At 37.7% G+C, this 14,835-nt stretch overlaps 1 protein-coding gene across 3 annotated transcripts in view; it reads left to right on the top strand.

Annotated features, from left to right (window-relative positions):
• The window catches only part of wdr5 (WD repeat domain 5), a 220,288-nt gene that overhangs the window by 30,064 nt on the left and 175,389 nt on the right, over positions 1-14,835 (top strand). Inside the window, exon 1 of one of the 3 annotated variants that reach the window (XM_087143636.1) lies at positions 5,135-5,154. The exons of the other annotated variants lie outside the window; for them this stretch is intronic. The gene's annotated coding sequence lies outside the window, so the exon portion shown is untranslated. Of the gene's footprint in view, positions 1-5,134; positions 5,155-14,835 lie in introns of those variants that run through there. 3 annotated transcript variants of the gene reach the window in all.

Here is a 14,835-nt window from a genome sequence, read left to right as displayed (position 1 = left end):
GTGCGGTATTAGAAATGGGACCACCGCAATGCGCCACACATGCACAACGCAACAGAAAGATTTGCTACACAAAGGTGCACAGTTTAAATGATTTACAGTACATGTAATGTATTATTTGTCAGCTGATTGACAACAAAAATGTCTTTCTATGAACAAAAACTTGTGACACCAAAGTATAAAATAACCACTGTCAGAACTAGTGCCTTTCTCTAACAGTGCTCAATGACAATGGTGGGGAAATAATCTCCACAGGTTCGATGTACACTTCTCAAATTTTATTAAATTAAAAAAACTTTTTCCAACAGCAATACCTCAAGGAACAATCAGAGCCACTAATGGCATATCACAAGTCAGCGGTCACTCCAAAAGTTAAGATAATTAATTACTATCAACAGTTGCTTTTGTCACTACACCTAGGACGTCTGATTCTTATTCATTCACCGACCCCGGCAAGCTCGGTGGTTGAGTGTTTAAGACGTCAGCACTAGTAAGCAGGAGGTCGTGGGTTCGAGTCCCACCTGAGTAAACTTGTGACTTTTTTCGCAAGCTCTCGGACAAGCACTGAGCATGCAGTGTTTATTAATAATATATACTTGTATGTTGGGTAAGGGCAAAACCCGTTATGTAAATTAACATCTCCCCTACGCAAAAATACGTCTTGAAAATTAACATCATTCCATTTGCATTTAAACATACGCTCATGAATATACAAAAGACTATCCTGGGTGTGCAGAGAAAGCAGAGATGTGTATTGTTTGTGCATTGGTGTGTGGAGAAGATGCTCTCCCAGGCATTGTGTGGAAGGAAGCTGCATTGTTATCATGTTCAGTCAACCACGACTTAAAAAAATATAACCTTGAGTGATCATACACAAAGAATTAATGTCAATCTGCCTAACAGCACCATGATTACTGTGTCCATTTTAAAGAAGCATTTTATTTAAATGCTTGTCTTGCTCCTTTTATGTATGTGCTGACAAAATGGCACAACATAAGAAGTAATCTTCAAAGAAATATTTTTTAGACAGAAAGACAATTTTAATGATGTATGCTTTAGTCATTACTCATTAGAGCATACATGTACTTTGCAAGCTCCCGGATAGCAGTATTATGATACATCAGTAAAATCAAGAAAGCACAAATTTACAAAATGAAATTGATTAAATTCTAGCAGGTTTCAACCCCCTCCCCTAGATCATCCTAAAATAAAACAAAGTTGTGTTAGATCAGGGCTTGCAGAATCGGTAGTCCGACGTCCCGGGACAGCCAAATATTTTGTTGGACAACCAAATGTTTCAGGCTGCCAGCCTGATGGGCAATTACCTGGTTTTTGGTTGCGGCATTTTAGGCATTTCAGCACCATGCACAGACAAAAGATCTCAAAAAAAGACCACCAAAAAAGATTGACATCCTAACCTTGATGTTGCACAACTGTACTTGTTTGGGTAGGTGCACCATGGTATGTCCGGTCGAATAGTTGGCATGAACAATGCAGTCGCGTCTATATTCAGTTGTTTCCCAGATTGTGAAAAATTTATTCAGTCATGTTACAGCTCAATTATCTTCAAATTCCATTGAAATTGGGTCAGAGGTCTACCTTGTACATGTATGCAGGAGGTACTTCAAAAATATTTTCAAATTTTAAGCTTTTAACTTTGTCTTACAAAAGTGACAAAGACACTTTTTCTAGTACTGGATCGGTTCAGCCAAATCTGGATCTCTTTAAAATCTTCTTTACACATAAAAAGCAGTGAAGCGTAAACCCATTTCTCAGCTAAAAACATTGTAACAAGCATATTTTCTGGTAAAGCATGTCTCATTTTAAAGGGGATTAGTTTATATATTAGAATTCAGTGCATTGAAATGGATAGCCTGCATAAATTTTGACTTAACTGCTCAGCAAGCCATCAGTCATAAATTCCCTTCTTGACGCAAAGTTGACAAACTCATTAAGTCAAATCTGTTAAGCATGTGTAGTTGAGTTCAAGACTTTCGTATGTGTACGTGCATGCTCTATCTAAAACTAGGAAAAACATTTATGGAATCTTGTGTAGTAAGTGACCTACTGACCTGTAATTTTTTGGTGTTGATTTTTTTGTGCTTCTGTGATTGTTGAAAAACCGTCAACAAACTTTGAAGTGCAATTCGCAAATTTGGCCAGAATTCCTTTTCTTGAAATTTTTTGGGAGCAAAATTTGTACAGCAAGACTTTCATTTTACCTTTCAAAAAGAAGACGTCTTAGGCGTGTAACGCTGCAGAGCAATAGCAAAAAGGTGGGTAGGCCTAGGCCTATTTATTTCAAGAGATCCGGAACTAGGAAAACAACTGTAATTACTAAAAGCTTAGAGACCAACAACATTCTTGTCCGGCAACTGAAAATTAAATTCGGGCAACCAGACTTTAGACATTCACATAGCACATGTACATGTATGTATTGCGTTCGGCCATCAAAATTACTCTCAGAGTCATTTGGATTGGTATGCAATGCTTGGCGCAAGTGCTGACGTGCATTTGGAAAGGTACCTTAGTCGTGTGTGTGGTTGGCCCTAGCACGCACCACATGCATGCACTGGTTGACTGATATACATGTACTATACTCCGTGTAGTACGTGCCACAGTATCTGCACTTGCCCCCAGTGCTTATTACAATGATTCTATAGTCATACTATGCAAGAGCACACCGAATAAATCTGAGGTTGAAAACATGAAGTACATACAAAGGCGTGAATTACAGTAGATGGTGCATAGTATGGTTGATCTATGTTTTTTTACTGGTCTCGACTCGATACCAGGAAAAATATCAAGACCTTCAACATCTGAGACCGAGATCAAGACTGAGACCACTGGGTACTATCGAGACCACTGGTTGTTGAGACCGAGACCGGTCTCGAGACCTACAACACTGATTAAGAGATCCTACTTTTAATTTTATTGCAGATATATTTCTAATAAATACATGTACGGCTCCAAGAATTTTCCGAATTAAATGTCAACAGGGGAATTTAATAGTTCTCACATGGCAATATTCATCAAAATGCTTGAATGGTGAAATTTCTCAGGCCAGCCGGTGTGATGCATAATGTAGCTGCCTCAGCCCCACAAGTACATATACCGTGCTGTACATGCAGCTCACACAGTGCATGTCACATGCGAAACAGACCTGACAAAATCGTGCAGAACGTGTAATCTCTTACGTCCGAAAGCTGTCTGTAGTTTATGTATCCAAACAATTTTTATTGATGTGCATAGTTTTTATGGCAATACACATGGTTGTGCAAAATTAAACATTACGCATGCAAATTTAGAATGTGCGCATTTTCAACAGGAATCCCATTACAAGGCATTCGTGAGGCATACCTGCTTAATCAATGTAAAAATTGTACAGGTAACAGTTCACAAGAATTATGGGCAAATCACACAGTGTGACTCAGGCAATCACGACGGCAAACTGGCCAACAATGTATCGCGTGGTAAGGGTGCGTGAGGTATCCAGACCAGTGGGTGAAAAACCTTGTGCCGTGGCAGGAACTTTGTTGAAAGATGCTTGCTTCAAGTACGAATAAAACAAACTCAAATTAAACTCATGAACACAGAAAATACAGACATAAATAAGAGACCAAGTTCTGTGAAGGAACTTACAGAAAACCTCTAGCAACATCGATTTTTTTTTTGCCTGTGGCGTTAGGGTTGCGTGCATGTATGGCAGATGTAGATTAATCGACCGGAACATACAGTACATGTAAAGACTGGTTCTGAATGCTACATTTCTTTGCATGGGCGCAGCGCGGCGGGATTCAGAGCAGGTTCGTTTAATGCATTGAGCTGTGGGCATGTGTTTTCACCACTGTGACGTCACAGTGGTGAAAACACATGCCCACAGCTAGCAAAAACGTGAATGACAACTTGTGAAAATAACGAAAGTTTTCTTTCCAAAAATTGCAAATGTAAGTACAAAAACATACAAAAACAAGCATTGTAACCTGAGGAAAAGTTATTGAAAGATACTTTATGAAGACAGAAAAGAAATCAGCTTTTCTGGACTTGCCCGAATGGGCACACCTAGTTAGAATTTTAATTGCCGGAAGGAACATTTGATTGCCTCGGGCTATTGGACAGGCGATTTGTCGTGGCCTGTCCTTGATCGAACTTGCCCTTAGTTGTACCTACGTGTAGGCCTACTTCCAGAACTGTGTGGTATGATGTCCGCCCCACTCCCATAAATTTTTTTCCTGTGAATCCATAGTGTTACGTTGTCGAAGAGGCATATTATTTCAACGTAAATTTACTGAGTATTCTTGGCTGTGGAAAAATGCTTATTTTAAAGGGCAAGAGCACCTAAATATATCACGCTTTTTCATCTGCAGACAGACCCTGTGTGTACATTGTTTGTTCTCTCAGACTTTGTGCTGGGGGGGGCTATAGGCCTATTACAAGATCTTAAATTTGACCTTGGAAAAGGCCGCTATGTGTTTCTCAATTCTTCTCAAAGCAGTTAATCAAAACATGAAATAAGTCAGTGGAATGGAGGGTATGGTTTTAATTTATACCCCTAAATCAGCCAATCTTGTAAAATCTTGGCAAAATAACAGTGGTGTCACCCCCCTTTATAAAAATATGAGTTAGGCCTTTGTTTGATTCTCCTGCTTTGAATTAATACTCCTGTCCCCTAGAGGAACGATCTTTTGATATAACAAACTAGCAGTTGGATCCTCGAATACAAATGAGAAGGTAAATTTGAGATGATTCCAAAGAAAAATAATTATCTGAATTTCAGGAAGAATAAACTACCTGAATTATAGGAATCCGTTGAAAAAAATAAAAGTAAAATCTTACCTCCTCTTTGGGGTGGCAAAAAATCATGTACGTAACAAGCTGGAATCATATTTAGGTCTGCCAGACCACAACACTCCTTGCTAGCCATTACACCACACACTGATTTGGTTTCCCCACCATGACTCTGCCTGTCTCTGAAAGCATATGACAATGAGCAGTCTTAACATACATGAACGCTTGCCTTCAATGCTACATGGTCATGCTGCTGCTTGCAGCCCTAAACAGGCTCTGAACCGCCGTGTAAGACGTACGTGTACAAAGCATACAGTCTACACTCAACAGTTCAGTGTTGCTTGCATTAGAGGCGGATGGCAGTTACCGGTAGGTATTTTTCGTCATCAACGGTTGCGTATATATACACAATAAGACGAGCCCAAAACCTTGGAAAATTACTGATGTATATTCTATCACTTGATAAGCAATTTAAGACTAACCCTAATCCTACCTAATACTGAAAATTACTACTTAGTAGTAAAATGTGACAAACAGTGCTGCCGCTTGTATGAGTATTTGACCTTACTCTCTGAAGCCAGAAAATACAATAGATAAAACAATGCACCGTACAGTGCTATGGCACTGTAAATGCATGACTTTATTGTGCCCTGTGTGAGTAAGTACGGACGAAGTGCCCTAGCCAGTAGTAATTTGCAGGGCTCGGTCCTTCAGGCTCAGATTACTACATGTACATAGTATTTAGTAGTACTGAGTCCTGTTAGCCAAATGATATGCTTGAGGGTTAGGGTTAAAGAACTGAACGTCTCTTCATCATAGCTTTGGTCATCAACCCGAATTTTGTCATAAATGTAAGTATTAAGATCATTGTCTACTAATTTTCAAGCAAACATCAGCTGAAGACATCAACTCAAAATCCATTTTGGAATTTCTTAAATCTGTTGCCACAGGGCGCTCGAGAATGGCTTGATGTCACCAGTCCAAGTTTTTGAAATATTCTTTGGCCGAGTTCTGGTGGTTTGTTCCCGTTTGTGCACGAACAGCTCGATTTGTTGTTCATGGACCGGCGGCTTGAACGTGGGGAACAAAGAACCGGTTATCGCAGGTATTAGTGACAAGCAACATGCAACATGGCAGCATCCATGTGGGCTACGTTATTCGAGAGTTGATGTTTGGATGGACTGAATTCTTTTCTATATAAACAGGAACCTTCATTTCTGTGTTATGGAAAATAATTAATGTTAATTTTGCAAAACTTCCCATTGTCTATGGCTTTGGAAGCCATCTCTCAACTTTTTGCTGCTGTTCAAAACTCAAAATCTCATGAGTTTTACTGTGTGTTCCTGTAAAACCTGACTAGGAGGTGGTGTGTGATCCTGTTCCAAGAACAGTGTTCTTGAGTCGTGTTCCCGCCATTCGAGTGTGAAAACAAGAAACATGTCAAGAACAGGCCGCCCAAACTTGACCTATATGACCAGAGACTAACACTATTGAAAGCAAGATACATGCACATGTATTCGATTATCAGTTTCAAATAAGGCATTTCTGGTTTTGACTGGAAGCAACGGTCACTTGTTTCTACGTACACAGGAGAAAATATGAAGTCCTAACTTTACTACTACAAATAAGTAAGTTGTAGGAAGTCAGCACTGATAATTTCATGTTCATCGGACAGATTGTCTGTTTGATGACATCACAACATCACAAATGTTCCTAACATAAAAATGTACATGTAGGTTCCTTAGCCGAGGTCTTCCAAAAGAAATTTGCAAAATGCTTGTTTTGTTCAAAAGATAAATCGATCTTGCTTTTGGTTTTGGTTCCATGACCATCTTGGTGATTGTAGGGGAAGCTGAAAAGCTATGTCAATAGAGAGAGCTCTCCGTCTTTCTCTTTGATAGGCTGTTGCGAGGAGCTCTTGCATATTGAGGTCCATCCATTTCTTCACATTACTGATCCAGCTTCTTCTATGGGCGTCCTTGGTTATGAGCCTGTCTTTCAGGTGCTGCAGTTCGGAGTTGCTGCTGGCCATGAGGTCAATATCATCAGCGAATCCCTAGTTGCAAATGGAAATTGAGGTGTGATAGTCAGCTTGGGTATCAGTCATGATGTGCTCAGGGAAGATGTTAAAAAGGACGGGGGAAGTAAACAGCCCTGTCTAACGCCTACAGTTGTCTCAAAGAGTTCACCTTTTTCATTGTTGAGGAGCATCGCACTGCTTGTGTTTTTGTGCAGCAATTCAGTGATTTGGATCAACCCTTTTTCAATGCCAAAGTCCTGCATCATGTGCCATAAATGATAGGTCATCATGCCAGACCGGGTCAAAGGCCTTCTTAAAATCAATGAAGTTATGAAAGATGATGTGCTGATGTTAAAAATGTTCTTCTGTGATGAGTCTAACATTGAAAATTTGTTCAACTGCGCTTCTTCCTGCCCGAAAGCCAGCCTGTTCTTCAGCCAAGAGTTATTCTGCAGCAGGCTTTAAATGTTTTAGAATAATTCTCAGCATCACTTTGGTGACATGGCAGATGAAGCTGATTGTCGTGTAGTTTTTGGCAGAACTTCAGCTTTCCTTTCTTGGGGAGGCTATGACCAGGGCCTGAGTCCATTCATAGGGCCACTCCTTGGTCTCCCAAATCTTTTGACACAATGCAGTTATCACTTTCACCAGTTCCTCACCTATTTCTACGATTACATGTACATGTAGCTCTGAGGGATATTGTCAATTCAATCTTTATCATATGAAAAAATTAACAGATACATTTCTAGAAACCTCCAATGTGAATCATAGGATCACAAGAGGGTGCACTTCAGTCAGACAAAAGAGGGCGCTATTCAACATGGCAACGAAACAATTTCCCTTCACCAAATGACCGCTGTATCGAACATGTAATGTGGACCCTGTCGTGTTCATTATAGCAGCGTTCCACTGTTCATGCAATGATCCTGCATGTCGCATATTTTGGTAGACCAGACCATTGATCTCCATTATACCGGACCCTTCCCTTTCACAAGAACACATATGCTTAGAATGGTGATGCGGTGGTAGCGTATTTTTACCCGTACTTTGTCAAGTATGATTGTATGGTACCAGACTACTGTGCTTGCATTTCTGCTTTGTTTAGTGGGAAATTTTCCTTGTAACAGAAAGTCACTGAGGTTTTGAAGCATTTTTTGGCCACATTTGTTTAGCTTTCATAGCAATAAAGGACAAGAAGCAAACAGAAAAAGGACTATCAAAGGAAAGCGACAATATGGAATGTTCATACGATTAAAGAACGAAGAAAATAAATCCAGAAAATAAGTGCACTTGTCAGAAAATATTGTATTATTTATTCCAGTTTAATTTCTTTTTTCAAATACCTTGGTTGAAAAAACAAAAGCTTTCACATGTAGTAAGACCACCCAAATTCTGTGCAATGTATCAGATGCACAATCTACTGTTCAAGTCAGATCACTTATTCAGTTCATCATTCACCTACTGCATGTACAGGAATAGGATATAGTCACTTAACAGAAATTTGGGAAAACTCTGCTTCTGGATAAGAGGTGGGAGAGTGCTTTTGGAAAGTGCTTTAACATTTCTAAAAAATTTGTATTTTTCCTTATTTCATGATGACAATGTTTCCAACCACCCAATTGTTTTATTTTTTTTCAGGTTTGTTCAAATGAACAAGTGTACAGTCAAACTCTGGTATAAAGAGCACCATTAAACATTTCGCTTATAACAAGGGAAACTGCCAGGCCCCAAGTCTTTCTTCTTCATTTTCTATTATGTGTACTTATACACTGTTTATGTGCAGTTTGATCCTGAGAGAAATCACATTTTCCCCATATTTATTCGATTACAAACATATCCAAGAGTCAACTTATTACAAATGCCCTTGAGTGCCGTCAAGTATATATTTTCAAAAACTGTATTTTTCAAAGTTCATTTTTATAAAGTATATTTATTCGAAGTTAATTTTTAAAAATTTTATTGTTGTTTCAACATTGTTTTTACAAGATACATGTACATGTATATTTTTCTTAATTTGTTTTAACGAGATTTTTTCAAGTGTGGATGTTTTTTTATGTAAATTTCCTGAAAATTAGCTTGGAAAAAATGTATCTCACAAAAGCAAACTTAATAAAAAATAGATCTCATAAAAATGATATGTTAACCAAAAATATCAAAAATATTCCTAAATACAGGTCTCATCACAACGAACTGGAGAATAAACTTTTTAAAAAATATATCTCGCAAAAACCAAGTCAGAAAAAATACATTAAAATGGACTTCAAAAAATACAATTCACTTTTTGAAAAATATACTTGATGGCACTGCAGGGCTTTCGTAAAAAGTCAACCAATGTTTGGTAAAAACTTTTGATTCCAGTGCAAATCATGTAACATGACTCCAAAGGTGTAGTTTTTCTCCAAGGTTTTGTGCACGTTTTCCTAATGTCACAGACTCCAGCACTTTTATCCATTGACTTCATATCAGTTGCATATTTAGTCTTTCGGGCCCAGAGGATGTAAAAAATAGGTTTGATATCATGTTTTAGAGCCACAGACTTAAGCACTGCTATCGATCTGACTGACTTCACATCAGGTTCATATTAAGTCCATCGCCCAGAGAGGGTCTGCAAAGGAAATCATCACCATGAGGTCATCAGGTGTCACATGACATTAAAGGTGTAAACTTAAATTTCCATATCTTTTGAAGTACATGAACATTCTAATTGTGTTGAAACCTGAAGTACATTTACATATCCCATTGAATTTTATAGTTTGCAGATAGAGTCTCTAACACTCCCCTTTCTAGATACCTGAAGATTTCATCCAAATTGAACAAGTACATCGAAAAATATAGAAAATTGTAGTTTGAACCTTTTGTGTCATGTCACGTGACACCAGTGTTGTAGTCGAGTACTTTTTTCTGAGTACCTAGTACTGCTGAGTACTTTCACTTCTGAGTACAAATACAGGGCGAGTACTTTGCCAGCCGAGTACAAGTACTGGTTTCCAAGTACAAGTACTTGCACGTACGAGTACAAGTACTTCTAATTCAAAAGTAGTTTTATCTTAATTTAGAGACTCTTTAAGACCTGCCACTGTATAAAAGAAACACCGAATGCAGATGACGTGGCTACAAGAACAAGTGATTTGGCTAGCAATATCAAGGTCACTACAAGTGCGTTACAGCAGTTGACACAACGTGCACAGCGCGGCGAAGTCTATTTTCCGGACTCAATTATTCACATGCCTGTGATTTTCTGTATGCTGGGTTCATTGTTAAAATTTTCGGGTCCAGGAACCAGACTACCAATGCCCAAGTAAATCGCAGAACCATTCTAAAGTACCAATATAATTTTGCGCACGTGATTGGTTAAGTATGCGCACAGACGGCGAATGGGTCATATGCCTTAATGGTCCCACGCTCGGCCTTCTCGTTGTCAGAACCGTATCGAATATTGGGTCATTGGAGTCTATATTTTTGTGCCTAATTTTGACGGCTGTGCGTGGTAAGTTAACTTAAAGGGTTTTTTAATCGAGTACTGTTAACCGAGTACGAGTACTTTGATGCTTGAGTACAATTTTTGGATGTCGAGTTCTGAGTATTTTGTAGCGCGAGTACAAGAATTGTAGTTCAGTACGAGTACTTGGACATCCGAGTATGAGTACGAGTACTCTGAAAACGGTACTCGAGTAGTACTTGAGTACCGAATATGAGTACTACAACACTGCGTGACACCTGATAACGTCACAGGGATGATGTTTTTCTGACACCTTTGGGGCTGATGGACTACCTGTACATATGCTTTTAATACAAAGTCAGTCAGATGGATGAGTACTTGAACTGTGACAGAAGAATGTGCCCTAAACGTTTGTAGAAAACATTGAAATGAATAATCTTTCAAAAATATTACTGGATAATTTGACATGAGTATATTTTTATTCAAACAACAGTTAAAATTTCCTCTTATTTCTTTTTAATTCTCTTAGTAATCCTTAGCTGAAGCTGGGAACCACTGAGTTGTTAAGAAAACTGCATAGTGAAAAAAGTATAGAAAACCTATGGAGAAAGACTACAACTGCAACATGACCCCTCACAGTTACAATTTTTGTCTAACACCCTCTTGGGCTGATGGAGTAAATATGCACATAATGCGAAGTCAGTCGGATGGATGAGTGCCTGAGTCTTTGACTTTAGAAAAACATGCACAAAACCTATGGAGAAAACTGCATGTTTAATCTCATGTCACCTGACACCTGATGATGTCACTGTGACGATTTTGTTCTGACATGCTCTTTAGCTGGTTGACTAAATAATGTACCCCAGTATGAAGTCAATCAGATAGATAAACCTGCTTGAGCCTGAGTCATTAGAAATACATATAAAATATCTGCAATGTACATGTATATAGAAAAACTGCACCTTTAAATTCATGTCACATGATTTGTGTTTGAGTTGAATTTTTTTAACGAAATATTGGTTGATGTTTTGACTCTCAGGTTTATTTGTAATTGAAGAAATGTGAAAAAAAACAAACCTACAATTCATGCTTCAGAATTGTTTTCTCTATAAAACACAAGCAGGAATGGGAGGACATCCCACTTAATGTAGCAAATCCAGATGGTGCAGAGCAAAGGAGCTTACTAGACCAGACTAAAAACCATTTTGCAATTAAAGTACTGGTAAAACTTCACCAACCATATCTGCCAATCAACTATCTCTGCCAATTTCTTTCTGATGATCAGATGGAACTTTCAATTTACAAAGAAAACAATATATTTTACTAATTATAAAAACATGTATCTGAAAACTGACTTTAACGATAAGGGGCCAATGCTGAAATGGAGAGGAATCTTAAAAACAAAGATGTATGTGAAATTTGAAAGTGGACTCAGTATTGTTTTGATTAGGATTGTTTTCAATCAAAGCTTTAAATTCAGTGCTTGTTCATCCTTCACACAGGGTTAATAGTTATTCACATCAAAAGTTACTTTAACAACGTCCAAGAGGGCATGCTTACAAAGTCACATTATGTTTGGATGAGATGAATGTTTCTTTGTTTATTTCTTGCAATGGTAATCATGGTTTACAGTGGCTTCTCTGAACTAAAGTGTAAAGTTTCAGAGCTCAATATTTCTTGCAGCAACATGCAAAAAGCAATCTTCGGGAAGTCATGGTTGATTTTGTGTGGAACTTTAAACATTTAACATAAATAATATTCAAGCACTTGTAATTTGACTCCTGATTCTGGCACAGTTTTGGTGTAACAGGCTTTGGTTTCTATAACTGATGATGGTGCAATGTGGTGCAATTGCTACGTGGCCCAAAAGGGCTTTGAAAAATGTGTACAAAACATGGGGAAAATTTAAATATTCAAAGAATTCAGGCTATGATGTCATGATGACATCACAATTCGGCACACATCTTCAGATGGTAGTCTAAGTATGTGCAAAATTTGAAAGGCATCAGCTGTAAGTACGAGTAAGAGGCAAAAGTCATGTGTAGAACGACCTGTGTTATGTCGGTAAGGAAAAAGTGGAAGAAGGAAAAAAAAAAGAGCTAATCTGTCCGTTTACCAACAGAACAGATTTTTTTTCCGCATTCTTTTGTAAATTTGAAAAATTAATTCACTGCACAAACCTGAATTCTTTCATCATGACAATTTGGGTCCAAGGTTTCAACCTAATTAGACATGAACTTAAGGAAATAAAGTGCTTTAACGAGTGCACCTTGTACTTGACTTCTTACCTGATGATGTCATTATCACATGAGGTCAATTTTAGTCTATAACCCTTCCCTTTGTTATCTGCAAAGTTTCAACTGGGTGGGACATGTACTTCATGATATACAGTACTTTGAAGAGTGCACATTTAATGTCACATGATGACGTCATTATCACATCAGGTCTATGTTTGTCTGAAGCACCCCCTTTCAAGATATCTGCAAGATTTGAATTCAGTCCGACAGGTACTTCACAAGATAAAGTCCTTTGAAGAGTGCAAATTTAATGTCATATGACTTGTCACATGATGAGGTCATCATCACATCAGGTCAATGTTCGCCTAAAGCCCTCCCCTTTCAAGATATCTGCAAAGTTTAAACCTAATGGGTCATGTATGACGAGATACAGTGCTTTATAGAGTGCACCTTTAATGTCATGTGACTTGTCACATGATGATGTTATCACATACATGTAAGGTCGATATTTGTCTAAAGCCTTTCTCTTTCAAGATACATGCCAGGTTTGAACCCAATGTGGCATGTATGTCACGAGATATAGGGCTTTGAAGAGTGCAACTTTACTGTCACATGACTTGTCTTCTGATGACGTCATTATCACATTGGGCCATTATTCGTCTAAAGGCCTCCTCTTTCCAGATACATGTAAATGCAATGTTTGAACCCATAGGACCAGTACTTCACAAGATACATTGCTTGAAAAAGTGACCCTTTAGTGTCACGTGACTCGTCACATGATGACATCATTATCACATAAGGCCAATTTTTGTCTATTTCACTTCCCTTTCAAACAAATTGGACATGTCCTTCGGGAGATATAAGGCTGTGAAGTTTGCTCCTTTAATGTCATGTCACTTGACAGCGAATGATGTCATTATGACGATGTTGTTCTTGGATCAAATTAAGAAAATTGCTGAAGCCTGGTTGTGTAACAAAAACATTTTGAAAACCTATGGGGAATATAAAATATTCAAAACTCAATAAAAAATCAGAAGGTGACATCATAAAATTGGCGTGTTTTTTATGTCAGGCTTTTTTGTTGGTTGTATGTTTTATGATAATCGAAGATTGACAAGTTACGAAAATGGTAGCTTGAAAACGTGTACCAAGTCAAGGGGCTAAAAATCCCAGTGCAGAAAATTGCACCTTTAAATTCAAGTCACATGATTTGCATTTAAACTGAAACATTTTTATGAAATATTACTTGATATTCTGACTCTTGGGTATATTTCAAATCAAATGAAGATGAAAAAAAAAGTTTCTGTTTCATTCTCATTGTAATCTTCTGCCGAAGTTAATTATTACTCACTCGTCAAAATCAAATGTAAGTACAAAAACTTGTACAAAACCTATTTAGAAAAACTGCAGCTTTAATCTGATGTCACGTGACCCCTGATGATGGCATTATGACGATTTTGTTCTGGGACCTTCTCTTCGTGCTGGACTACAATTGTACACAAATATCAAATCAATTAGATTGACCGGAATCCCAAAGTCTGGCTGTTGAAAAACGTGTACAAAACCGATAGGGAAAAATTAAATATTAAAAAATTATCATAAAATCACGTAATGACGTAATCATGTCATAAATTTGGACGTATTTTTGCATCAGGGTCTTTGTTAGCTGTAACTTTGGTTACAATTGAAATCGCCAAATCACCAAAATACTGTCATGAAAACGTGTGCAAAGTCAATATAAAAAATTACTTGATGATGTCATCATGACGTCAATGTTCCATGCACATCTTTAGACAAGGGTCTTTCATTGATTGAAGTTTGACGAAGATCCAAAGTTGCTAAGGGATTAAAGTCGGTGATGGAGGAAATGTGTTCAAAACAAAGGGGATTTGGGTCATCATCATCAGAAGAAGATGAAAAAAAAGAACAAAAAGAATGTCTTTTTTGCAACTTGCCTAAAAATGTGAAAAAAAAAGAACTGAAGTAATGCCTTTTTTCGAAACTTGTGAAAAGCCAAAAACCAAAAGAACTTCCTTTTTGCAACTTGCAACCCCCCAAAATAACAGAAGTAATGCCTTTTTTGCTAAATTGCGATAAAGCCCCCAGGCCAAAAAAAACCCCAAAAGAATGTCTTTTTTTTATCTAGCGAAAAAGCCAAAAAACACAAAAAAGAATTCCTTTTTTTGCCAAGTTGAAAAAAAAAGCTAAAAACAGAACAAAAATAATGCCATATTGGCAAAATTGCAAAAAGCCCTCCCTTAAACATAACTAAAAGAATGCATTTTTTATGAAATTGCAAAAATCCAATTAATCTTTAGAAAAACAAAAGCTGTTTCGGCGAGTGTCCGAAACAG

The sequence above is a fragment of the Acanthaster planci genome, linkage group LG11 (genome assembly GCF_054643075.1).
Source record: "Acanthaster planci isolate LZ-2023a linkage group LG11, COTS_SCS, whole genome shotgun sequence".
NCBI lineage: Eukaryota > Metazoa > Echinodermata > Asteroidea > Valvatida > Acanthasteridae > Acanthaster > Acanthaster planci.
This window is presented reverse-complemented; position numbering and strand designations above follow the sequence as displayed.